Genomic DNA, 27,409 nt, shown 5'->3' with positions numbered 1-27,409 from the left:
TTATTTCTAAACTTACCTTCATTTGGTTTTCTAGACATATCTATTGTGAAAAATCTAAACTCACTTTGCAACTTTCAGATAGTGAAAAAAATTTATATAATTTAAATGAACAACACTAAGCAACAGCTAAAGCAGTCTTTAGGCAGTGTAATCAATGTATGATTAAAAAAGTATTGACCAATTTTATGAAGATAAATATCGAACAGGTGGAAGAAAGTATGTATCTAAAGAATGCTCTAAAGTATGTAATAAAATTAAAGTTACTTGTAAATGTGTCAAACTGTAAATAAGTGTTATCTCAAAAAACATTTACAAACAACAACTCATAATAATCTTATGGCTGATAAAGCCAAAAGTAGATAATTATATATACTTATTGTTTAATATAATTTAAAAAAAACATATTTTTCACAAAAGTCAAAAATAGGACTTTTTTGGGGCTAAGAAAATGATCTAAAAGTGCTTTTAAAAAAATTTATTTTAAAAATAATTTTAAAACGCGTTTTTCACAGAAGTTAAAAATAGGACAATTTTTGGGTCTAAGGAAATGTTGTAAAAAATGCTTTTTTAAGTATCGTTCTTTAAAATATTAGTTAATTCTCTAATTTATTTAATTACATTACATTCACCTATAGGAGATGTATATAAAATAAATGATTTTTTAATATAGCTGATATTGTATTATTATATTATATTATTGAGTAAAAGGGATAGTAGTAGGATTTTGTATATTGTGGATCATTAGATCAATCTTATGGAAAATAAAAAGTCACGAGTGTTAGTGAGTAATTTTTTATTTTTTATAAGATTGGGCTTGTGGTCCAGAACATACAAAATCTTACAACTCATGGTGCCTTCTACATGTCGTCTGGTTGTCTGCTTAACATATTCTGCATCCACTTACATCCGACAGTCTCAATGTTATGCTCTTATGCAGCCCTAGCCGTGGATTTGACGGTTGTATTGCTAATTTCCCCTCGACATCCAGGAGGGTGCAAAGATCGGTTTGCTGAAAATGAAAATTTCATACACCCAGAAGTGTTAACCATCTTCAGATGTATCTCTGTTGTCGCTTACACGATAAAACAAGAAAAAACATTTATATGATAGCACATTATATCCATTTTAACTATACAAATGCGGTAGGCTACTTTATATCCTCGTAAATGAGCCAGAACCATAGATGACGCTAGAAGAGGTGTATTTGCCCCAATTAGAAAATTGCTTACCTCAGTCTCCTTTATTACATTAAAATACCTTAACCCCAAACTGAGAAATCTATACCAGGCAGGAAATTATTTTTCGACACTTTCTCAGTCAGGGGGATTTCTTCCATTAATTTTGAAACCAACGCACATTCCGCTGTACAGTAAGAGATTCATTCTGCAAACAGCCCTCTAAACTCTGCCATAGCCACTCCTCTGCAATGTGCCTTTGTCTAAGTGTGCTAGTCCAGTAATGTGAATAGAAACTCATTTGCTGAGACTAAAAATAGGCAAGTGAGAAGTATGGCAGTAGTGAAACTATGATGGCGAATCTTGACTTGTGCCTGGATATCTGAGTAGATAACAGTATTGTATACGAAAGGCGTAGATTCACTCTTCGAATTCCGGAATGAGAGGAGTTTTAACCTGTTCGGTCACAGATTTGCCTGACTCACGAGACTGTGAGAAGGAATTGCTGAAACGAAATAGGAGACGCTTGAATCTAAGTGCCAGTTATCCCGCCAAGACCTGCTTTCAAAGTATCAAGACCTAATAGTAGCAAATAATTGCAGGGATATGCTATAGCCTATTACCTGTCGTTATGATTGGAACCGCAAAGGTTACAATTACAGCATACCCAGAGGCACTCAATCAATATTCTTGACAAAACTCTATACCTGCCCGACAATGGGAAGTGCCCTCGGTCATGCTTCTCATGACAGTTTGTAGAGAATGGCTGTAAATGCAGGAATGTAGCTCATCCGCGAAAGAATTGGAATACGAATCTGGGACTCTCGAAAGGTAGGATCAGCAGAAACGAAGGAAGTCCATCTCAGAGGGACCCGTTTCATAAGCGCTACAGAGATTCTCAACAGAATACAATGGCAGACTCTATAAGAGAGGGGTTGTTTTTCATACGGAAGATAGGTTTCCGAGAGCATACATTGCAAGATAAGGGATGCTTCCCCACATTATAGCTCGCGATAGAAGTCGATGGAAACTTAGAAAACTTAGAGCTCTTGCTGAAGATTACCGACGATCGATCATTCCTGTCACCAGTCGCGAATAGATGAAGAACAAGGAGAAATTCTAGCGGTACGAGAATTACCCACTGCAGCACGTAATAAGGTAGTATCTGCAGGCAGAAAATATAGAAATAAAGCCAGTTAGAGGTGTTTACTTTTCGCATTGACCATGTTAACGAACCATAAGTCCGGATACGATGCGAGATTACTGTTGCAGCTATGAGAAGAAAAAGAAAGAAAAATGTAAATGAAACAATATCGCAAATACTGAGAGTTTGTAGCCAGTGAAAATTAAACCAAGATACGGCAACAAGGCGACAATCCGAAGAGTGAATGTGCTGCCTGTGCTGCGATCCAAAGCTGATTTTGGCTGTCGATTGCGAACCTTACGCCTGATTGGCGCGTGAATAAGTGAGCGCTCGTGCATTAGTGAGCAGCCCACGACGCCACAGCAGAGGAGGAATTACTGGCACCGGGTGGGCGACCCGTACGTCGCCCGAACCCCACACAGCTGGCGCGGAGCCCCGGCACGTGCTGTGACGTCACGACTACTTCGCAGCTGAATGTTTCAGATGCTTTGGCGTCGCCGCGAGGCGCCACTCTCCTCCACCATAGCGCAGACTAGGCATGAATAAGGCACGCCCTATCTCGGATTCGCTGCGATCTTTCTTGTCGAACTTGACTACCTCGGAGTGAAGACTCTAGAAGTCAGTTGACAGAGTGAGTGCGGCAGCTAGCGTCAGTTCGATGGGCTAGTAATGCTATGCCGTCTGTGTGGAAGAAAGTAGGAGTCACACTCTTCTGCAAGAAGGATAGTAGAAGTGATCCACCAAACGGTTGTCTAAAAACTTTGAACATAGCTGCTAAGGTTCAGTGACTGTGTCAGAATTATATTAGAACAAATAAGCCCTAGGTCACAAATATTAAGTCAAAATTGACCTGGTTTCCACGCTACTATGAACGGCGTCTTCAGAATTAGACTAACTGTTCTAAAACATATTAGGTATACAGCACATTAATAAAATTAAAGTTTGTACTGACTGGAAAAGTGCAGGGCTGCTCGTACTGTGAACAAGGGCTGCAACTTAGCGGCTCGCCATCTCACAACTATTCATCACGTCGCCTTTCCGGCTCAGATCTTTTTTAATATGTGACTTGCAAGTACTGCATCTTTTCCAGTCAGTACAAACTTTAATTTTATTAATGTACTATATACCTAATATGTTTTAGAACAGTTGGTCTAATTCTGAAGACGACGCTCATAGTAGCATCAAAACCAGGTCAATTTTGACTTAATATTTGTGACCGAGGGCTTATTTGTTCCAATATAAGGTTGTCTAAAAAAACATCCATATATTGTAGAGTATTACGAAGTAAACTGAGCTCCAGCAGGATAAGATATCTTTAGCAGAATCATAATGAAAGGTATCTGCTCTTCCATTCATCTTTTCATTTCGTAACTTCTCGCGTGAGCCAGTAATCCTTGCTCCGTGATAGTCAATATCCGTGATATCGTCGTTTTTTAAGTTTGTTCCTATGTGATAGACGATGTCGTTGGAACTTTTCCTGCAGCCGGTCACCGTGGGGGAGGTGAAGGGGGGCGGCGTACCCACTTGGTGGAAGAGTGTTCTGAGCATCGAGATAGTTGGTGCGCCAGCGGTGAGCAGTACGGGCTTCGTCCCTATGTAGTGACAACAAGTTTTTTGGCGGGTTCAGTGGTCTGAGGGGGGGGGGGAGGGGGGAGGGCGTAGGAGTAAACGATACAGAGTGGCCAGTATTACGTATGCCTAGCGGCTTATCAGTGTCAATTGCTGCGTGCCTGGCGCGTTGATCCGGAAGTAGTGGAAATAAGGGTGTTGGGTACCTGCCACGTAATGGCCCGGTAATTCTGTTGACGCTAAATAAAATAACGAGATACGTGACTTTAGATCTGGTGTTCTGAGTGGCCACTTTTACAAATGCCTGATTATTATTATGCAGAGCCTGTGGACGAGTATGTCGAAAATCGAGAAGTTGTTCGAATGATCACGTGCTACTGTCAGTGAGCATCCACAGAAAGAGGTAGGACAGTGAAACGAGCACTAGGCGCTAAATGGTTGGTCGTCAACAACTTCTCACAGATCATGGGGTTCGGAGGCTTTTCTGCTCTGTAAAGTAGAATAGATGATGATCTGTGGCATCTCTGTCGAAAGAGCACAATACTGGTAGATTCACAAGTGTTTCGGACCACACCGTTCATAGTACCTGACTGAACATGGAGATCCGCAGCAGACCACCTCTACATGTTGACGCAACGACATCGTCAGTTACGACTTCAGTGGGCAAGGCACAATCGGGGTTCAACCGTCGATCAATGGAATCGTGTCGGCTCTTTGGGCGTATAAATTTTTTGCCACACTAGGTCGACGGTTGCCTCTACAAACGCTGTCATAGAGGTGAACGGTGGCTCGAAAGGTGCAGCGAGCCACAAACGCAGACTGGTGGGAGCGATATTATGCTATGGGAGACTTCTCGTGCGCTTGTGTGAGACTTGTGGTAGTAATCGAAGACATGTTGATAGCCGCCAACCACCAGCATCCCTTCATGCTTTATGTCTTCCCCGATGGCGACTCATCTTTCAGCAGTGTAACCGACGTGTCTCGGCGACAGAACCGTGCTAGAGCAGTGAACTCATGTTGATATCTCGGTGAGGAAATTCGCCTGATATAAGTCACATGGAACCCATCTGGCTCGCCACCAGTCGCCATCACCGCGTACGAAAATCAGCGGCCCATTATTTACGCGAATTATTATTTACGCGAATTACATGACCTGTGTGTAGACATATAATGACACATACTTTCGCAAACCTACCAACAAACTGCCGGATTCCTGATATGCAGAATCAGCCACGCATTTCGTTCCCACGAAGGACAAACAAGCTATTGAGCAGGTGGTCATAATGTTTTGGATCATCAGTGTATTCCAATGACTTCTTTGCTCTCGCAGCAACGCGCTAGTGTGACGTAAGCCTATTGCTTCATTCTCGTCTTGTGCGTTCCCCTGTGCCTTAGAAATGATCAGTATTGTCTGTTTTATGATGTCTAGTCGCGGTATAAATGAACTGCTATGTTGTCCGTTCGAGTCCGAACTTACTTTCTTAATGAGAGATTATTTTGTTGTTCATTCAATACCACCTGAAATGAGGGGACCTTTGTTGTTAATATTAATATATAAACTAAATATGACTTTTATTAAGTGTGTCACAAGGTTGTCATCTTATATGAAGGCATGTGTGGGTCATCACAAGTCTTTCTTTAAAGTCAGGGAGTGAATTGCTACGCTTGGTTCAGATGCAACTGAATCTTGATTTAAATCATGTGAGGTATTTTGCAACGCTTTATTACGTTCAGTAAACGGATGGTATTCGAATTATTTCTTTATGACCGAGCTGAGCCTCCTTACTCCTGGATTAAGTAGTAATAAGTGCTTCTGCATAAAACCAGCACTTTAGTCCTGAACTGGTATTTGTGTTTTGTTGAGCGAATTAGCTAAGATAAGCAACGAATTAACTAGGCACATAAATGTATATGCACTTCGTTATAATTCGTTCTGCTACCCATTGCATGTATTTAACTACATTTTTATGTAATACCCCTTGTGGATACTCTACTGCATTTTATATTCGGACACTCCGCAAATTGCTAGTTGTAGTTAGTGATGTCTATCTAGACGAACCTAGATTAAATGTTGAAAGTGTCATCGTATTAATAGTCAGCAACGGTACAGATGTCTTACATCATCCATACCAACCAGGATGCATTCTGAAAATAATGGCCATGCAAAACAGTACTCACGTTTTTTTTCACGTGTCAACCTGAAAGACATGGTTCGAGGCAGTCAAGTATCTACATGACTTCGACGCCACAGATATAGTAACTTCCGAAAAGTATTTTACTCACAGGCACACCAACATTTATGAATGACGGTATCACTTCATTAGCTGTCAAATGGAAATTGTGACTGAGGTGAAGATATCTCGATTGGGAGGACTGAGCATATTATCTTGGATGGAGGGTCATCCACTACACATTTTCCGTGCCCCAGAGAACAGTAGAGAGTCCTTTGGGGCTTATGATCGATATTAATGAACCTAGCCCTCAACTTTAAGAGTAACCTCAGACTTTTTCAGTGATGCAGTCATCTATATTTAAATACTATCTCCAAAACCTGTACAAATATTCAAGTTGAGCTTGATAAAGTTTTAAAGTGGCGTGAGGATTGACAGTTCGCTTTAAATCTTTCGTAATGTAAAACTGTGCCGTTCAAAAATCCCAAAACATAGCATTCTATTACGACAAAATCACTATTTATTTGTCATTTAGTTTCTTACGCACAATATACAATCAAATACAAACAGTAACACGAAATCAATGAGTCATAACTAGTGTTAGTCAACTCCAATAAATACTGGGGTGTAAGAATTTTTGGGATATGAAAGAAAACGAAAGCGTAGTCTCAGTCGAGTAGTCTCAGTTCATTAGGATGATACTAGAAAAGTCCAATCAGTCTACAAAGAACATTGTTTAAAATACTCTGGCTGATATATCTTTGAATACTGATCATGTGACTGGGACTCTTACCACATACGAATAACAAGAGATACTGAACATATATAAATAAAAGCAGTATGAATGTTCATAGATTTTTGGCTGAACAGCAATACCCAAGAACGAGAAATGGTTGACGATTGTAGAAAGGTGTCAACGTCCTCAACTAATACCAGGAGATTTGTCTAGAAGTACACTTCCGTGTCCTACTTCTCGCTCGGTTATGATAGCAAAGTATAGATACGTGGTATGAATGGCTGGGAGGCCTCGAAGGATAGGTTCAGCTGCTTAATTGGAAAGGTTTTACCTATACTCCGAGCCGGAAACTACCTTTCCTTCGAGAAGTATGAGAGTTGTGAGTGTGTAAGTGTATATACTGGGTGAAGACGACCTAATGGTGAACAAGTAGTGTAGCGTCGTGTTCTTGAGAGAAGGGAGGGGCTGAAACCCGGTGCAGGAACACAGCCTACTGCTCTCGAAGAGCACCAGGTGGAGAGCCGACCTTAACGTCCCATCCGACGGACGGATCGCCGTCAACAGTTTTGCATGCCCTCGCTTCATTAGATACTGCGAAAAGGGTGAATCGCGGACTTTCGTGCAAAGACTGATAGTCAAGGAATTTACGTCGGCGCCCCTCCTCTTCCCCTGCCATAAAGGCGAAAGGAAAAGTAGTAAACTACACGCAAAGAAACCAGACGGTTACCCGTCCAAGCACTAGTTACAGCAGACGGTGCTCAACATTGGTCATCTGACGGAAGCAGCTGAATCCACGGCGGCACATTCGTTGATCGCTAAAACGTGATCAGTATATTGACGTCGCACACAGAATCATTTAGGCAGACATTTTTCGAGAGCTCTGCACGCGAATGTTATAAGGAACATATCGTGTCACAGTATAATCTACTCTCTCCCATGTGCTTCATAGTGGTTTTAGGGAAAAGTTGTGCATCTACATACAGATAAGCTGTACCAGAGCTTCTGCTCTTATTTTATAAGAAATGTGTAGTTAGCAGCCGCGCGGGATTAGCCGAGCGGTCTAGGGCGCTGCAGTCATGGGCTGGGCGGCTGATCCCGGCGGAGGTTCCAGTCCTTCCTCGGGCATGGGTGTGTGTGTTTGTGCTTAGGGTAATTTAGGTTAAGTAGTGTGTAAGCTGATGACCGATGACCGATGTTGAGCACCGTCTGCTGTAACTAGTGCTTGGACGGGTAACCGTCTGGTTTCCTTGCGTGATGACCTTCGCAGTTAAATCCCATAATATTTCACACTCATTTGAACTTTTTTTGTGTAGTTAGTACCTAATTTGGATTTCAGGCGTGAACAGCATCCGTTATTGGAAATCTAATTTTGGCGCAGAAGGGGGTAGATTATGCTGCCGCAAAAGTCTTTGGTCACTTACCTAATAGCATCAAAAGTCTGACAGATAGCCATGTAGCATTTAAAAGGAAATTAAAAGAATTTCTTAATGCCAACTCCTTCCACTCATTAGATGAATTTTTGGATATAGTGAGTGGGTAATTTCCGCAACACCCACAAAAAAAAGAAAATTATTGTCACGTAATATTTTGTGCAATGTAATATCTTCTATAGACACCTTTTATTAACCTGACACGTTCCACATCATTACGAAGTGTCGTATTCATGATCTATGGAACAAGTACTAAACTAAAAAATGGTTCAGATGGCTCTGAGCACTATGGGGCTGAACATCTGAGGTCATCGGTCCCCTAGACTTAGAACTACTTAAACCTAAGGACATCACACACATCCATGCCCGAGGCAGGATTCGAATCTGCGACCGTAGCAGCAGCGTGGTTCCGGACTGGAGCGCCTAGAACCGCTCGGCCACCGCGGCCGGCGTACTAATCTAATCTAATCTATATTTTAAGTATGACATTAATATCCCGCTCCGTATCGTTAAAGGTTCGTTCATGAGCAAGTGAATTAGCTACACCTCTCATCGCAGAGAACGTTCCATGCGTAACGAAACTGAGATGCCGTCAGTGCCTGGCAGCATTACATTAGAGGACAATGAAGTAAGACAAAATTTTTGTCGTTCATACTTAATTATAGCCGGCGGAGTGGCCACGCGGTTCATGGCGCTACAGTGTGGAACCGAACGACCGTTACGGTCGCAAGTTCGAATCCTGCCTCGGGAATGGATGTGTGTGATGTCCTTAGGTTAGTTCGGTTTAATTAGTTCTACGTTCTAGGCGACTGATGACCTCAGAAGTTAAGTCGCATTGTGCTCAGAGCCATTTGAACCATTTTGAACTTAATTATATGATACTTAAGCAAAATATTATAGAGGAATAATTTTAGAATTACGATGACCAATAAGTAATCTACGAAACTCATTCAGCTTCTAAAATGACAAACGTGAAAATATTTCCCAAGATTATTACTGAAACTAAAACTAATCCAATATTATTTAACACTGCTGTGTCGGTAAAGGCGGTAGTCAATAAACACAGTCAGACATCTAAAAAATACAATTTTTACTTACACTTGGTACTAATAATCAATGTGTGATGCGTTACATTGAAAGCTGTATTATCTTCTGTGGTGATGAGCTGTATTCAAAGAGAATGAAGTTCTTGATTGTAACAAATAGTATTGAATGTTGATACACCCATACAACTCTCTGACAGTACAAATCAGCAGACCGAGCGAAGTGACGCAATGGTTAGCACACCCAAGTACGGCCATACACATTTAGGTTCTCCGCAATTTCCCTAAATCTCTTCAGGAAAATACCGGGATGGTTCCTTTGAGAGGGCACAGTCGATTTCTTCCCCATCTTTCGCTAATCCGGGATTGTGCTTCGTCTCTAACGACCTCGTTATCTACAGGACGTTAAACACTAATCTCCTCCTCCTCAAATGTTTAGTAGCGTCACGCTGCGTTCCTGTAATGTCGTCACTGCAGTCTTCCACACATATTTGGTCAGTCTATAGGTGCCCTAGTTCTGGAAGTGACTTTCGACTACCGGCTCGTTAAAGGGATGCGCCGACGAATCAGAGTTGCATGCAGTGAGGCCGCGTCAAAATCGCGTCTTCTGGTGGGGTCTACATAACCTAAGGCAGGATTACAATAATCACAGAAACGAAAATGACTTCAGTGCCGTCGATGGGTACCTGCTGAACCGTGAATGGTATAATGAACGCAGTCAGACGTCTGTGTGGCGGTGTAAGTTGTTAATTTTTGGAGGACAATATATTTTCGTTAAAGTTTCGAGGGGGCAGCCGCATGGACATATGCTTTTTCTGTAATAGTCTCTGTGCATAATAATAATTGTATTCTGTGATACCATAGTGGAGATTTATGGATGATCAGCGGTACTGAAATAGTATGGTGCTGAAACAGAATAGAGTAGCGAACGTTTTCTCTTGCTTATGCAAAGTAGCGTGAACTCAGTCTCCCTTAGTTTGTCTTTCTCTGATAGTCTGTCTTAGGAGCAGACACGCTTTGTAAGTTGCGTTCACATAATTTTTCTTTGACGGGTTTACAACAAATATATGTGGTATCTGTCAAGAATTTTTGTAACTATTTAAATTTACCTACCCCCAATTCGATAAGTTACGTGACATTTGCTACTGAAAATTTGTCACAGATAGGATCTAGCGGAGTTGGCAGACCACATTGTGTTCGGTCATTAGTTTGCAATTGGTCATAACAATCCTGAGGTCAAAAGCCGATGGTTTTAATGTATCTTGCAACCTTTCCATGCAAGAAATTTTACAAGCGATTCAATACTCCGTCTCCTAACAATGATGTTATTCGGTCTTTGCCCATGTCAGAAACCGACCCTATGTTTAATGATTAAATGGTTACCTGTATTAGAACGATTTGTTGTCCTCCTCTAATATTTACTAAAGTGAACTGAAACTAAACTAAAGATTGACGTGCAATGCGCCAGATGTCGGATTCCTAATTGTCAGGCTTGTTATAGACACGACAGAAAACTTTGTCGTCTGTGCCGAACTTCGTTCCGATAACAAGAGAGCATTCCCCTCGAATCAGAGCTCGAAGTTTGAAACGTTTGAGCACTGAAAATTCGAACAAAACCTTCGACTTCACCGTTCACCTGTGGTGAGGACGGTGATACCTGGATATGCTGAAATCCACCCGGTTGGCGAAATTCTTCAAATTGTGACGAAGAAAATTGCGGACCGTGATCCAGATCAACTTTTGTGACAAAACTTCTAAGGAAAAGACAGAAGGCACTGCTTCGTTAAAGCCAGCGCAAGTGGTCAATGCATGAGAATGACAGAAGAATAAATTTCCTTTACTATGGTCACAAACTTTTTGACAACAGATTACCGGTTTCGGCCTATAATGACCATCTTCAGATCCGTTTTACAAAAACAATGTCCTAATGTACTGCAGCCATAGTGTCATCGTCAAATGTTAAACGTAAAATCAGTAACAGCATCATCAGATGTATATAAATAAGAGCATACGCAAGGGTCATCTTGTCAGCAGTACATTTGACGATGCCACTATGGCTGCAGTAAATTAGGACACTGTTTTTATAAAACAGATATGAAGATGGGCATTATAGGCCGACACCGGTAACCTGTTGACAAAATGTTTGTGACCAGAGACGTAAAGTACAGGAAACTTACTCTGTATTCGGGTCACTGTTTTATTCGCGATAATGTCGCAGCTTGTGTGATAGAACAATATTTGCTGTATGCATCGACGATAACGAGCCAACGTGTGTTCCAGAAAGGGCCAGCAAAATCAACGTAAATGCGTTGCCGTGCACCATCAGGTTGAGACCATTTGAAAAATTCATATCTTGAGTCTGTTTATTCAGCCCACAGCATGCTGCCAAGCTCGTTCTAACGATTCCCTAATGTCCTCTGTAAACAATTACAACACACATTGTTCCAAAGACTCACGTTTATTCATGAAGCGAACGAAATAAAGTTACATATTCTGAAGGGAAAGGTTGCTACGTTGTGCATGGTATTTGTGAACTACGACTGGTGAGATTGATTTCGGATTATGAGATCAACCCATCCGAATGAAGTATTTGAGCAAACGGAGTGACTGACCGCATTGAGCACCAGTGGGAAAAATCTTGCAGTGTTTTCGGCTAAGAATGATTAATGTAAAGACCGTAAGCTTCTGATGCGTCGAAATGCGGATCATTTGCCACTGGTAAGGGGGACACAGTGTCTACCTTTGCATACTATGCCGAAAGGCGATAAAGTAATTGATATTATTAATTTCAAAGTAGTGACGATCGTTGCAGTTTCTGTGCTGTATGATCAGGTACATACTTTACCGGATGGAAATGTGCAGTCACTGGCTTATGCCCACTTACAAGAAAAGAATTTTCCATTCTATTGATATTTAAGAACTTTCCTAATACCGTAAATTTTGGCTAAGGATTTCATTTCCAGCTCACTGTAGCTGATTTGGGCCCTGCCAACCTCTTATAAACGACTCCAACGGGCCGTTCCGTATTACCAGCCTTGTGAGGTAAAACTGTTACAAAGGCATGTGGTGAAGCGCCGTCTGCAGGCACCACAGGTATTTGCGGGTAGGAATGCACAACAAATGGACGACTGAGCAATGTGTGTTCCAGTTTCTGGAAAGATTGTTCGCATTTTACAGCCCATTTAAAATGGAAATTTTTACGCAGTAGGTAATGCAAAGGAGCGGATATTAGCTCGGTGTACGGAGTGAATTAGATGCAGTACGTCAGTTTGTCGAGAACGTCTTGGAGTTTGCGAACACTTTTAGGAGAATATAATCCCTCTACAGCCTCTGAATTCTTAAGGGACGAGCGCCGTCGGCTGGTTCTTATGTCGCCAAGGTTGTTTCGACTATGCTGCAGAAATTTCGCTGGGAGGCCTTAACACTTCCTGCGTACAGTACCTGTCTCTCCCCATGGGATTTGCATTCTCTTGAAGCTCTGAAGAAATGCATTCGTGGGCGTCCATTTGGTTCAGGCAAAGAAGTGAAAACCTGGGTACAGTTATGGTTCCGTAGGCAATCACAAACATTTTCCATGAAGGCAGTGACGGTCTTGTCTCACAGTGGAATGTGTTATTAACTATGAAATCTTCTGGGGTCATTAGTCGAATGACGTCGCCGTCTTGTCGCAACGTTTCAATATATTCCGTATCCATCATCTTCAGGCGAAGTGATTGGATACGCGATCCATTGAAATGTTACAAGACGGCGACGCCACTCGGCTGATAATCCAAGAAGATTTCATAGCTGAAACACGCCGAGAGAGCCTGCAATACACATAAGTGTTTTAACATGTAAGGTTATTACTTTTGAAATAATAAACGGTTTATTTTCTTTGGTTCCATCTATCTCGTTCACATTTGACTGCCGCTTATGAATTAACAAAGGGGCCGAAAGGAATTTGAGTTAGGTTACATGTAACTATATTATCATATACAGATCTTAGCACTGACAGACACCAACCATATCACGCAATATTTCAAGCCATTTTTGGGCGTTTGTGTGATCACGGGTCCTTCCAGATAGACGAACATGCTGGGAGGCAGCAGAATTTGCGTACAGCAAAATTAGAGTACCGGGTTCTTGAGACGAACCCTGGTACATGCTCCAGGCAAGTGGCCATTCAACATGGCGTAAGCCAAAGTACGATTATGTGTATGTTGCATGACAACCGCTACTATCCTCGTCGCTCGCAATGAGTGGAAGGATTATAGGCAGCGGATTTTGTCTATAGTGTTTGCACAAGACCACCACAAATACAGGATTTCTGTCATCAGCCTCCTTTACTGACGAAACATCCTTTACCAGAACTGTCATCATCAGTTTGCATGATCGTCATCTACGGGCTACAGACAAGGCGCGTGGACAAAAACTCTGAATCGTCAGCGCCATTTCCGGACACATGTTCATAGAACCTTTTTTCCTCCATTTTCAGTCTGGAATCGTCCCTGTAGTTTATTGGTTTTATTTATGTTTACCCTGTACATGAGATGTCTGTCCTGTACCCACTACGAACCAACACGCAAAGGAATGAAAGAATGGGCAGTGGGCTTTGATTTATGTCCATCGAGCATGTTGAAAATTTGTGCTGGACGAGGTTTCGAAACTGGGTATAGTACTTGCTACGCAGATGCCCTGATCACTATGCCATCCGGACACAGTGATCACCGCAACCGCATGAACTGCCCTAGAACGCCTCCCGTCACACCCAAATTCTCAACTTGTACCGCAAAGTGCTGATCTAGACCCCCTGCCCATTACTCGGTGGCATCTCGCTGATTTCCATAAGAGTTCGAGACTGGTGTGAATCTGCACTGAAGGATTCACTGGCCGTCTTCTCCTTGATTATATGTATGTGGTGTCTGTTCTTTTGGACATGTCTGACATGTCAGACGCAGGTTCGAACCCTGGTCCAGCACAAATTTTCAGCATGCCCCATTGGTATAAACAAAGCCCAATGGCTGCTAATGTCTTATATATTTGTATCGTGATTCATAGTTGCTGCAGGATCAGAAGCGTATCTGTTCTTTCGGAGATGTCCGACACGATATATGCACATAATGAAGGTGAAGACGGCCAATGATCCCTTCACGGCCGATGCACACTAAGTTCGAACTCTTACGGGAATCGGCAAGCCGCGAGTAATGAGGCTAATCCACAGGGGCACTACATAAGTAGTGTGCGCTGTAAGTTGTGACTTTGGTCGTCATGAGAGGCGTGCTAGGGTATTCCGTGCGGCTGTCATTATCACTGTATCTGAGTGATGTAGTGGTCACCGCATCTGACTACTAAGCAGGCAAACCGGGTTTGAATCCTAGTCCGTAACTGTTTACAACTTTCCCCACTGATATAAATAAATGCCACTGGCATCTGATGACTTTATTACATTTGTGTCTTTACTGTCAAATAGTTATTGATTTCAAGCATCTCAAATGATCACTTTCCTGCTTCCCTTAACAGTATGTATAACTTCCATATTTACAGCATATGGGTGTTTTCCTGTTAAAAGATGCACCGCAAAAGAAACCACCCGTTAAAAGGTGTTCTGGTAAATATCATTTTTATGCTGTAGATTATGAAGTTTTACTTGCAGTCAAATAAGACCAAGAAGATAGTTCTATTGGAAATACTTGAAATCATTAGACATATGATACAGATGACAGATTAGTTTTAAATGACCAAACTAAATTTCTCTTTTCCGTGGTTAAAATAAGTTTCAGTTGTACAAATATTAAACTGTAATCTTAACTTCAGCTTTTCATCTCTTCTCGAATATAAAGAAATCCGAATAAAAATTATAATTTTCCTTTTTATTTAAATATGAATATTTCTGAACGACATAAAAATGCCGTACTTTTCTTTATAAACACTCTATGTATTATCATAATTATGTCTCATGTATATGTAACATCTGTGTAAGTAGCATGTAATTTTATTTGGGTTTGCCAAATTCAGTTGTCATCTGACGATCGTCTAAGAAGCCAGTAACATTTTGGAGAAGATTACGAAAGTAATATTGCAAAACATATTGTCTAATTTTCTATTCATAGTTGCTTTCAAAATACCTTGAGCTCCAGTGAATGGATGCCAAGAGCAACCATATATTTTCCCCTTCCATCAAATGTTATAAATGTGTCAGGATCAGGATACCGGCAACCAGTGCCTTAACATCGATCGCTGAAGTAAATTTGAAGGTGGACATCCACGAACTAATTGCGTACCTTCTAAAACTACCTGCATTGTGTAGGAGGTTGTCTTACTAAGTATACGAACTGTCTCGTTTTGTTCGAGATCGTAAAGAGAACTACTGAACAAGATATCGTTCGAGGATGCTGAAGTGATACTCGTGTAAATTCAGTATCTTGCAACTCATGGCAGGGTGATACGGCAACAGTTGATAACTGAAACTTCCTGGCGGATTAAAACTGTGTGCCCGACCGAGACTCGAACTCGGGACCTTCGCCTTTCGCGGGCAAGTGCTCTACCAACTGAGCTACCGAAGCACGACTCACGCCCGGTACTCACAGCTTTACTTCTGCCAGTACCTCGTCTCCTACCTTCCAAACTTTACAGAAGCTCTCCTGCGAAGGTTCGCAGGAGAGCTTCTGTAAAGTTTGGAAGGTAGGAGACGAGGTACTGGCAGAAGTAAAGCTGTGAGTACCGGGCGTGAGTCGTGCTTCGGTAGCTCAGTTGGTAGAGCACTTGCCCGCGAAAGGCGAAGGTCCCGAGTTCGAGTCTCGGTCGGGCACACAGTTTTAATCTGCCAGGAAGTTTCATATCAGCGCACACTCCGCTGCAGAGTGAAAATCTCATTCTGGAGTTGATAACTGTTTCGAAGCGATAAACGTTCTCGGCTTCAAAACAGGCTTTATTATTTTGTATTTAGCCAATTGCGCGTTTTGCCTTGTCTAAGGCATCTTTAGGTTCATCCACAAAGAAAATACAAACCTTTGTAAAAAATTGTATGATCCCAATTTGGTAAATCTTTGGACTAGCTAGGAAAATATTAAAATGGCCACGCAAATGTCTTAGTAAGTGTTGTGTACATAGTTCCGCGTAGTCAGCGCGTACACAACTTTCCCACTAGAGCGCGCCCCGCTAAGCACAACAGCGCAGGCGCAGCGCTCGTCCGTCACCGCACTACGAGATGGCGCTGTCTTAAAGACGGACCAAATTCTGCTTCCACCGATCCGCGTATTAAAATGTAACGCAGCCAATGAGATTGCTGCTAACGTAGAACCTTCTCTCCTCGCGGATCACACTCGCGCAGTGATACCTGAACACTCGAGGTATTATAACGAGTGTACAGACCTCCGATTGATCAGTCTGCATTAGTCTGCAGCCAAGTATCAGTCTGCGCCTAATAAGATTATCATATTCCTGTACATAGCCATGAAGAGAAATGAATAGACACTTTGTCAAGTATCAGAGATATGTGCGAATAAGATTAACGTACCAAGACCAAAGGAACTTCAGATTGTCAATTGTAAACAGCATCCAGAATCAAGTTATGTAATGTCCACTCTTTTTACTATCTTAATAAATGTGTGTGAAAATTAATCAAGTTCTGTGTAAAGTTGGTCACCGTCAATCTGCTATTCTAAGCGTGCAAGTGGCATTTCTATCGTCTGACCTAACGGCAGAAGATAAACACGACACAATAAGACCACGAGACATATTGCTGACACTCGCCTACTTCGTTAGAGCGACAAGTCAAATAATCTGATGGTGTGTGTACCGAAGGTCTTACAGTGCGCACACTACAGTAAGTGAATACCGTTGTCAGTATTTTAAGAATAATACGTGGTGTCCATTTAAAATTAAAATAAGTGGGATATTACAGCTGAAAGTATTCAGAAGCGAGTAACTTATCTCGTACATCAAAGACACAAACACATACAACAGACTTTCTTTCAAAAATAACTTATTGATATAAAATAGTATTGTGAGCACGAGAAGTCACGTTTAAAAACATTAAGGCAGGTAGTGTCAAAACAGCAGAGATCCCACTCCACAGTGAAAATTCATTCTACCAGAAACTGACCTAGAGTGTATAACATACTGCGCATTCCTCAAATACACACGTGCCAGACCAAGCAACAACCGAGTTTGTCTCGAGTTAGAAATAGAATGCTCACGAGTGGCTGACCAACGTCATCTAGCAATTAAGTGGTCTAGTGTCTCCTCGTTTTGGGAAGATTATCAGCTGTATAGGTAGATGCTAAAACCAAGACCAAATGAAACTGTGTGGTTGCAGAACTCTTTTGAAGTCTGAAACAAATACGATGTGTATATGCAGGCTAGAGTGTCGAATGAAAGAGCTTAACAGAGAGCAAAACTGTCTTATCTGGATAAATTGTTATGTGAAGATCAATAAAGAGATCCCAAGAGGTTCCAAGTTTGGAATATACTAAGGAAAAAACCGGTTGACAGTTGTGCTTCACAATTTGGCACAACCTTACATTTATTGGCTTGTTATTCTTTCAGCAGACAGTATTTCCGACTATTTCGTGGGCACGCCTTTTTTCTTGAAAGAGACAAAGAGTATGCCGATGTCGTTGACTAACTCTGGCTCTTAGAAGGGATAGTTTCAATATCTTGCGCTCTCTAGCCTAGCAGATCGAATATTGATAACAGAATTACTAATCTTCAACGATATCTGGGCGAAAGAAGCCCTTCTTTCTGATTGGATGACTTAAATAATCGTTAAAGTTCTCAGAAATAAAACGAGTCTTGCGAGTCCACCGTCATACTGGTGGATAGTGTTATCATTGTTTGGCAGTAACATACTCTTGAGAAACCCACTGAGGCACACCGAAAGCGGAGGTTGGAATCTGAGAATCTACATTTCGGATGTCAGTTCGGTTTTCGAATGGTTGAAAGAACCTAGGTAGGCTTCTTCGTTTGGTCTCTCAATCATTTCACAATAAGCCACGTTTTACGGCCGCATTTATTGGTATCTAGAGTGCATACGATAACGTACCGATTCAATTCTACTTTAAACAACTATGCGACATGGTCATTCCAGAATATCACTTGTTTGACAGTCCTAGCCGGTTAGCTGCTCTCTTCTGCCCCACCAGCGCCCTAGTGGATATTAATGCATGTTATAAGCTGTCTCTGCTGCACTGATTAAACTACGGGGGAAACCGTGAGACAGAATTGTTCTGCCACCCTGCAAACCGGGCAAATGTGTGACGCAGCCTGATTAAATAGGGCCTGTACCGAACATCTGAGGGGCTGATAGCACACTCTTGCGCTATCCTCTGCTACGTTTTTTAAATTCCGGATAAATGCTCAGAGAGAGTACAAGAAATTTAATAACTCCGGTTAATAGTAATGTGTAAAGGTATACAGAACGAAAGACAAATCGAAACTGAATTAACAAGTTCTGCTTATTCAGCGAAAAACAGGAAAGAAATTAATGGTGCCCATTAAAAATTTACACTTATGAAAGAAAGTAGTACTGCGAATCGGCAGAACTGAATTGATGCTCAGAAAAGTATTTCGAAACAAGTACAGAACCCCTATCCTTAAAACAACTGTAGGCACGTAAATTTGAAATCTCGATGTCCCTTAAAATACTAAACGTACAGTTATGTTGCTAAGCTATGTCGTACAGCAAACAAGATATAAGCTCAAGTTCGAAAACATTGAGAATATTCCAGACCTGAATGACTATGAGACTGACTAACCGTCAGCTGAAGCTAGGTTACGAAACACGTGCCATATTTTCTACGACCAAACCAGCAATAATTTAAGAATAGTCTGATAAATACAGAAATAGTTTTATCAGTTGAAATTAGAGACAGGGTACCGCTGTCACTCTGTACGGTGTTACCTGGAGACTGATCCTGTCCAACTCTGGTAGACTGACCCTATTCACTAATTTGCAACGTCATATGCACCCTATTGGCTCATGATATCAGTTCAGAGTTGTACAAGAAGATAGTTTTGGGTCAAAGTTTAAATTTAACACATGAAACATGTAAATAATCAATCTCAAAAAAATTCGTCTTTTTCACATTGGTACAAATAATACACGTTAGTTAATTGAACGTACAAAGTCTAGATCTCGTGACATCTCGAAAGACACAAAATAACACTCCAGTTTGTTCCCCTCGGTGCTACGCATGCTGTACCCCAGGGTTTGTCGAATAACTGGAGAACTTCGTTTCATACCACAGTGTCCAAGTCACAGCCTTCCTTGTTTTCGGTTCGTGTGGAGGAATGGGCTGACATTCCTCCAGAGACGCTGACACATCACTGAGAGTGTCCAAGCGGGAGTTCAAGCAGTCATAGAGGCGAAGAATGGACACATTGCTTATTGAGGTCCACTAACAGGTGTACAGACATTTAACATCAGACAGTCCATGTATGTTCTTAGTGGACTGATTCCTTCCATATTAGTTAAATCGGCTTTCATGCTGAAACTAAATGTAATACAGATATTGGAGTTCTACCAGCCACAGCTTCAAATGTATACTTATCAATCGCCCATATGCACACATCAATGATTTACGTGTCTTTACCTACTTTCAGCAATCGTGTTAGAGGTATTTTGTTTTAAAGTATGTTGTCAGAGTTAAGAAAATCAATTTTACAGCAAATTTTGTCAATTTACACACAGCAGCTAGCAGGAGGTCCCACAGAGCTGGCCGGGGCACAATCCCACCATACTCCACCGGCCGGAATTTCCAAAGTCCATGGGAGTTCTCTTGCCGAAGTTCGCCATCTGTTCACTGATTCCCACAGCCACCAGCTCGCTCTTCCTGGTCCTCTCCTTAGATTAATGACACTCACCTGTCAAAGCACACATCAACCAGTGACTTAAATGCGGCCGTATGGATTTAAACTCATAATTTATAGATTACGGGACACATTCCGCACATGTTTGATTGTGTACTTCGTCGAATGCTTAATATTTTAATTTTTTTTGCATGTCCTTTTTTTTACAATGAAATAGAAGAATATGCCAATTGCACAATCTTTGCATAGAAAAATATAAGGTGATATATCGTGCCATGTTATCAAATTGGATATAAAACAGGAAAACGTCGTTACTGTCATCAGATAAATTTATGTTCTGAAAAAGTTGATGTCGATACGTCTAACGGAATAACGGGAACAATGTGGGTCAGGAATTCGATCAAGATGACCGTCAAGGAAGCGGATCAAGGTCACCATCAACTGATGATTGTTCTGAAGAAGTATGAGATGTCGTTCGTTCGAATCGTGCACGTCTGTGTCTACATTCAACTAAGATGTTATCCTCCATGTCGTCACAGTGAGTTTCAGTCATTATCATTTATATTTGGATCACCTAAAGAGCATGCAGGAGAGTAACCGAATTAAACACTGATATATTACTGGACGAAGAAAAAGGCCAGCAGGAGAGGGGAGAAATGGTAGTGGCGTACATCGACCTGAATATGCTAAACATAATAGAGAACATACGATTACAGATAGATTTAAAATATCAGCACAAAATAAAGATAGGTAAGGACAGGATAAGAAAGTCGATAGAAGGATGACTATAAAAGCTATTAAAAGTACCCTATAGCTGCACATCTATCATACCGCAGTAACAGTAAGCGCTTGTAAATTCTATTCCTACAATTGTAAATTCACGAAACCAAAATGAGCTACACACATTGTAATATTCACTAGTACTAAACAATATTTCAGGAAACATGCAGCTGGAGCACCCTAAGACAATTTATAGCTACCTGAGCATTTGATATTTTTGTGTGGAAAGTCAAATTTACAAATAACAGTCATTTCTGAAACTTAAGCGTGTTTCTCGAGGACTCGAAAATTATTTGCAGGTAGTCATTGTCTAGGAATCCTACGTTCACCCACGTGATAATTAAACCACTATTTTCTAAAGACCCCATTTACTTTTACTTTCTTTTGGACACCGGAAGGCATAACGTGATATATAACAGACAATAATAACTGACACTAATCCTCCAGTTTACGTGCTTTCCGCATTTTTATAACCTCTCTATTCGTGCCACAGCTTTCGCAAACAAAAGGTTTTTCGTATTACTATAATTTTAATTATAATAACGATATGCTTGCTATCAACAGAAAAATTAGGGCAGTTAAACACTGATAACAGAGATTCAAAAGGCCCGTTACTGGATTAGAGAGCAAATTTAAGTTTCATCTGTCAATTACGATTGAACAAATCGTGGTTTTGAGAGAATCAAAAATTTCTTGTTAGGAGATAACAAGAATTTTCAAATTTCTAATGTGAGAATCAAGTTTAATAATTTTTAAATTTTTAGAAATATCATATAATATGACATGTTTCTCATTGTAAGTTACTAGAAATTTGCTTTTATGAAATGTTTGGACCAAACGAATCGTGTAAGTATATTAACCAAGCGAAAAAGTGTTGCACAATGAACTTCTACGTAAATTTTTTATATAAATGTCTACACATTCGTAAAGAAATATAGAAAATACATGTATAATTTCGAAGAGATTGAAAAGTCAGCTAACCGGTTGCAAGTAAAGGTTTATTATCCCTTGACCATGGTTTCGATATTTGTCAAAGTATCTTTTTCACAAATATTGGCCTTATTACATCGTATGATGGCACAATAGATTAGATTAAGTCAAGCAGCTGTTGTCAAACTAATTGATGAAGCAAGAATTATTGTAAACTTTGGCTTTCGATAGATCCAGATTACATATATCGTTGATCAGAATGACTACTCATTAGTAGGTGCCCACAGGTAGAGGATCTTGTCAACATATAAATGTGATTGGCGTCTCAGGATAAAATATTTATTTCAGTTACATGTAAGTCGTGCCAGACTACGTCCAACTGCTCGATATGTGTATTTTGGCATTATCAAAAGCCATGGCTTGCAATAAATCTTGTTTCATCAATTTCGTTTGCAAATAACTGCTCGGTTTCATCTAATCTGTTGTGGCATCATGTGATGTAATACGGCCAATACTTCTGAAAAATATATTTTTACAAATATTGTAACAATGGTTAAGGGATAATAGACATTTATTTGTAACTGGTTGGCTGATTTTTCAATCTCTTCTTAACTACACAGCTGCTGCTTGGCAGCCCTGTTTAAAATTTCTAATTTCATGAATATGAAATACTCTTCCCTTTAATTGTATGTTAGGGGTAGGGGGAAGAATATTTTAACTGTGTGTCCCCTCCCCTCCCCATGAACCATGGACCTTGCCATTGGTTGGGAGGCTTGCCTGCCTCAGCGATACAGATAGCCGTACTGTAGGTGAAGCCACAACGGAAGGGTATCTGTCGAGGGGCCAGACAAATGTGTGGTTCCTGAAGAGGAGCAGCAGCCTATTCAGTAGTTGCAGGGGCAACAGTCTGGATGATTGACTGACCTGGCCTTGTAACACTAACCAAAACAGCCTTTCTGTGCTGGTACTGCGAAAGGCTGAAAGCAGAAACTACAGCTGTAATTTCTCCCAAGGGCATGCAGCTTTATTGTATGGTTAAATAATGATGGCGTCCTCTTGGGTAAAATATTCCAGAGGTAAAATAGTCGCCCATTCGGATCTCCGGGCGGGGACTATTCAGGAGGTCGGTCAGATCCCTTAGTCGGGCAGGTAGGTTAGAAAATTTAAAAAGGGAAATGGATGGGTTAAAGTTAGATACAGTGGGAATTAGTGAAGTACAGTGGCAGGAGAGCAAGACATTTGGTCAGGTGAGTACAGGGCTATAAATACACAATCAAGTAGCGGTAATGTAGGAGTGGAATTAAAAATGAATAAAAAAAAAAGAACGTGGGTAAGCTACTACAAACAGCATAATGAACGCATTATTGTGGCCAAGATAGATACGAAGCCCACACCTACCACAGTAGTACAATATATATGCCAACTAGCTCTGAAGGTGACGAAGAGATTGCTGATATGTATGATGAGATAAAAGAAATTATCCAGATAGTGAAGGGAGACAAAAATGTAATACTTGTGGGTAACTGGAGTTCGATAATGGGAAGAGAAAGAGAAGGAAACGTAGTAGGTGAATATGGAATGGGGGTAAGAAATGAAAGAGGAAGCCGCCTGGTAGAATATTGCACAGAGCATAAATTAATCATATCTAACTCTCGGTTCAAGAATCGTGAAAGAAGGTTTCCACAAGGAAGAAGCCTGGAGATACTGGAAAGTTTGAGATAGATTATATAATGGTAAGACAGAGATTTAGGAACCAGGTTTTAAATTGTAAGACATTTCCATGGGCAGATGTTGACTCTGACCACACTCTATTGGTTATGAACTGGAGATTAAAACTGAAGAAACTGCCAGAAGCTGGGATTTTAAGGAAATGGGACCTGTATAAACTGACAGAACCAGAGGTTGTAGAGAGTTTTAGGGAGAGCATTAGGGAACGTTCGACAAAAATGGGGGAAAGAAATAAAGTAGAAGAAGAATGGGCAACTTTGAGAGATGAAGTAGTGAAGTCAGGAGAGGATCAAGTAGGTACAAAGGCGAGGGCTAATAGAAATCCTTAGGTAACAGAAGAGATATTGAATTTAATTGATGAAAGGAGAAAATACAAAAATGTAGTAAGTGAAGCAGGCAAAAAGGACTACAAACGTCTCAAAAACGAGATCGACAGGAAGTGCAAAATGGCTAAACAGGGATGGCTATAGGACAAATGTAAGGGTGTAGAGGCGTATATCGGTAGAGGTAAGATAGATACTGCCTACAGGAAAATTAAGGAGACCTTTGGAGAGAAGAGAACCACTTGCATCAATATCAAGAGCTCAGATGGAAACCTAGTTCTAAGAAAAAAGGGAAAGCAGAAAGATGGAAGGAGTATATAGAGGGCTAAGTTCTAGAGGATAATATAATAGAAATGGAAGAGGATATAGATGAAGATGAAATGGGAGATATGATACTGCGTGAAGAGTTTGACAGAGCACTCAAAGACCTAAGTCGAAACAACGCCCCGGGAATAGACAACATTCCATTAGAACTACTGATAGCCTTGGGAGAGCCAGCCCTGACAGAACTCTACCATCTGGTGAGCAAGATGTATGACACAGGCGAAATACCGTCAGACTTCAAGAAGAATATAATAATTCCATTCCCAAAGAAAGCAGGAGTTGACAGATGTGAAAATTACCTATCAGTTTTTAAGCCACGGCTGCAAAATACTAACACGAGTTCTTTACAGACGAATTGAGAAACTGGTACAAGCTGACCTCGAGGTAGATCAGTCTGGATTCGGGAGAAATGTTGGAACACTTGAGGCAATAGTGACCCTACGACTTATCTTAGAAAATAGATTAAGGAAAGGCAAACCTACGTTTCTAGCATTTGTAGACTCAGAGAAAGCTTTTGACAATGTTGACTGGAATACTCTCTTTCAAATTATGAAGGTGGCAGGGGTAAAACACAGGGAGCGAAAGGCTATTTACAGTTTGTACAGAAACTAGATGGTATTTATGAGTCGAGGGACATGAAAGAGGAGCAGTGGTTGGGAAGGGAGTGAGACACGGTTATAGCCTACACCCAATGTTATTCTATCTGTATATTGGGCAAGCAGTAAAGGAAACAAAAGGTAAATTCGGAGTAGGAATTAAAATCCTTGTAGAAGAAATGAAAACATTGAGGTTCGCCGATGACCTTGTAATTCTGTCAGAGACAGCAAAGGACCTGGAAGAGCAGCTGAACGGAATGGACAGTGTCTTGAAAGGAGGATATAAGAGGAACATCAACAAAAGCATAAGAAGAGTAATGGAATGTAGTCGAATTAAGTCGTATGGTGCTGAGGGAATTAGATAAGAAAATGAGATGCTTCAACTAGTAAATGAGTTTTGCTATTTGGGGAGCAAAATAACTGGTCGAAGTAGAGAGGATATAAAACGTAGACCGGCAATGGCGAGGAAAGCGTTTCTGACGAAGAGAAATTTGTTAACATCGAGTATAGATTTAAGTGTCAGGAAGTCGTTTCTGAAAGTATTTGTATGGAGTATAGCAATGTATGGAAGACAAAAGTGGACGGTAAATAGTTTAGGCAAGAAGAGAATAGAAGCATTCGAAACGTGGTGCTACAGAAGAATGCTGAATATTAGATGGGTAGATCAGAAAACTAATGAGTAGGTATTGAATGGAATTGGGGAGAAGAGAAATTTGTGGCACAACTTGACTAGGAGAAAGGATCCGTTGGTAGAGCATATACTGAGGCATCAATAGATCACCAATTTAGTATTGGAGGGCAGTGGGGAGGGTAAAAATCGTAGAGGGAGACCAAGAAATGAATACACTAAACAGATTAAGAAGGATGTAAGTTGCAGTACGTACTGGGAGATGAAGAAGCTTGCACAGGATAGAGTAGCATGGAGAGCTGCATCAAACCAGTTTCTGGACTGAAGACCACAACAACGACAATTGTATGTCTCTTTTTCGAAAGAGATGACAGGAAGACGAATTTCGTTTGAATTTTGTCCTAAAAATATTGTGCTTACATATTGTCCAAAACAATTACTGAAAGGAATGTTCTCGTCAAATGTTGACAATGCAGGAAGAAACACATTATATAGGGTGTTTCAAGAGTGATATCACTGGTGCAATAACTTTAAGAAGAAATCAAGTAAATATGGTTCTAGACTGCATGCCTTAATAAAAGTTAGTGCTTGTTCATACTGTGAAACAGAGCTCTTCTGCTCCAGGCTGTTTCCTTTCCACACTTTAGGAGGTGATTTTGTGGATCCAAACGAGAAACAAGTAGTCGATTAAACAGGCTCTAAGGCGGACACCTTAATAGCTATCACTACCGTTCAGTACGAGAGACATATTTGACAGGAGCTCTTAAGGTATGCAATTTAGAGACCAACTGACAAATTTTTATTGTTTTTATCCATACTACCTCCTCCCAAAACATGAAAAATAAAGATCTTACTGTAGAAGAGATTCGTTTCACAGTATCGAAGATAAAGTGCGCATACCTCTTAAAGATGCTGTTTGGAAGGCATGTTTACAAGACTGTCTTGCTTCGTGTGAAATTTTTTTATAATATCCCAGATTTGTGACCGTTGCTCCTGGACACTCAGTATAGCCAACTATATGTTGTTTCAGAAAATCAGTCATGTATCAGATTCTGAATTTAGCGCCCAGTATCGCACGCTTCATATACTACATTAAGGCTATTACCTGATACCTTACGAACCTACAGTACAGATTCAATTAGTTGCTAACCTTCAGTGCTTTATAATCAGCAGGCGGTGACGACAGTAGCCACACACCTCGCTTCATTTTGGAGCGCTACGCTGCAAACTCGAAGCGGCGGCCATGAGCACGTGCTCCAAACGCGAGGCGGTAGAGGCTTCATGCATGGCCGCCGCAGAGGCTGCTAATGACGCGCGAGCGTGTTCGGTGTGCTGCGGCTCGCTGGTCCGCGCTTCAACACCCGAGCAGGGCAAGGCCGGCGTCGGTGCCGCAACGCTATTTGGCTGCCGCGCACCGTTGTTACCGGCAGCCCGTGGCCGGCCCTTTATGAGCGCGGCGCCTGATGGCCGCTCGTGCAGTACGGAACGGCCGGCAGTTCCAGCAGCCCTGTGGGCACAGGGCCAGGCAGCAGGAGCGTCGTGCGGTCGGCCAAGGGCGTGTTCCCTTCCGGCGAAAAACAGTGGCAAACAGGCGCTGAATTCCCTCGCAGCTTAAAACTTCATATCAGCTTGCGAAACAGAACTCTAATGACGTCTTTCAACAGAAATATCGACGAAGAAAATCTACCCACACTTGCTTCAAAAAACGGGCTGAGTGTGTTCGCATTGGAAAACGAAAAACTGCCGCAGGGTAATAGTGTACAATAGTATCAATGACGAACCCAGTTTAAAACGAGAGATAAATCATGTAAGGCAGGGCTTCCCAACCTTTTCAGCTGGCGGACCCCTTCTTCAGTCGATAATCCATGGCGGACCCCTAGTCAGTCAACAGCACAGTAACTTCAAATTTCAGAGCGAAACCCATGGGAACTGAAAGCTTCTTAATGCAGGTGCCATGTTCCCAACGACCCTCCCCCCCCCTTCCCCCAGAAGTATCAATAGTCTTTGGTTTAGAGAGTAATGAAAACAACCTGAAATTAACGAT

Source organism: Schistocerca piceifrons, chromosome 6 (assembly GCF_021461385.2).
Source record: "Schistocerca piceifrons isolate TAMUIC-IGC-003096 chromosome 6, iqSchPice1.1, whole genome shotgun sequence".
NCBI lineage: Eukaryota > Metazoa > Arthropoda > Insecta > Orthoptera > Acrididae > Schistocerca > Schistocerca piceifrons.
Note: the sequence above shows the minus strand (reverse complement) of the source record.